Genomic DNA, 1697 nt, shown 5'->3' with positions numbered 1-1697 from the left:
GACCTCCTGTCATATCATGTTCGCCTATTAGAAAATCGATTTTCAGCCAAAGGGGTCTTCGAAAATTTCAGTTCTCGAGAATTCCTGGAATTTACGTCATTTCTCGGAAATGACGAAATTTCCGAGAATCGAGTCACTTCCAGGAATCGACCTCCTATCGTATCATGTTCGCCTATTAGAAAGTCGATTTTCGGCCGAAGGGTCTTCGAAACTTTCAGTTCTCGAGAATTCCTGGAATTTACGTCATTTCTCGGAAATGACGAAATTTCCGAGAATCGAGTCACTTCCAGGAATCGACCTCCTATCGTATCATGTTCGCCTATTAGAAAGTCGATTTTCGGCCGAAGGGTCTTCGAAACTTTCAGTTCCCGATAATTCCTGGAATTTTCGTCATTTCTCGGAAATGACCAAATTTCCGAGAATCGAGGCGATTCCAAGAATTGACCAGTGGGCCTTCGAAATTTTCAGTGCTCGAGAATTCTTGGAATTTTCGTCATTTCTCGGAATTGACCAAATTTCCGAGAATCGAGGCGATTCCAAGAATTGACCAGTGGGCATCATATTCGCCTAATACAAAGTCACGATTTCCGATGTTCGAAAATTTTTGGCCGAAAATCGACTTTCCAATAGGCGAACATGATGTGATAGGAGGTCGCTTCTTGGAATCGCCTCGATTCTCGGAAATTTCGTCATTTCTCGGAAATGACGTAAATTCCAGGAATTCTCGAGAACTGAAAGTTTCGAAGGCCCACTGGTCAATTCTTGGAATCGCCTCGATTCTCGGAAATTTGGTCATTTCCGAGAAATGACGTAAATTCCAGGAATTCTCGAGAACTGAAAGTTTCGAAGGCCCACTGGTCAATTCTTGGAATCGCCTCGATTCTCGGAAATTTGGTCATTTCCGAGAAATGACGTAAATTCCAGGAATTCTCGAGAACTGAAAGTTTCGAAGGCCCACTGGTCAATTCTTGGAATCGCCTCGATTCTCGGAAATTTGGTCATTTCCGAGAAATGACGAAAATTCCAGGAATTTTCGGGAACTGAAAGTTTCGAGGGCCCTTTGGCTGAAAATCGACTTTCTAACAGGCGAACATGATATGACAGGAGGTCGATTCCTGGAAGTGACTCGATTCTCGGAAATTTCGTCATTTCTCGGAAATGACGAAATTTCCAAGAATCGAGGCGATTCCAAGAATTGACCAATGGGCCTTCGAAAATTTCAGTCCTCGAGAATTCCTGGAATTTTCGTCATTTCCGAGAAATGACCAAATTTCCAAGAATGGTTTCTGGCATTAGTTTATTCAATTTTGCAATGGAATATTGTTTAAACAATGGGTTTTTTGCAAAAACAAATGGATTTGGAGTGTAACGGAGCAATAAATAGACTGTAAAATGCTGTAAAACAATACTGGTATATTGTAACCTTTTGTAATATACATGTTAAACAGTAATTTTACAATAAACAATCGATTTATTAACAAATAATTGCATTTCTTCTGTTTTCCCGATGTTCAAGTCCTTTCCTTGATTTCGAGGGTGTCCTGGAAGGTCCATCTGTAATTCAGACGCAAAGAACATTAATTTTGCTAATTTTTAATAAAAGTTATAAACAATTTCCGCCTAATTCATTGAATACAACGGTTAATTCAAAGGAAAATTAATATATTCAGCTGTTTTATCAACTTAAAGCGTCGATA

The sequence above is a fragment of the Habropoda laboriosa genome, unplaced genomic scaffold, assembly GCF_001263275.1.
Source record: "Habropoda laboriosa isolate 0110345459 unplaced genomic scaffold, ASM126327v1 scaffold5, whole genome shotgun sequence".
In the NCBI taxonomy this organism is placed as follows: domain Eukaryota; kingdom Metazoa; phylum Arthropoda; class Insecta; order Hymenoptera; family Apidae; genus Habropoda; species Habropoda laboriosa.
Note: the sequence above shows the minus strand (reverse complement) of the source record.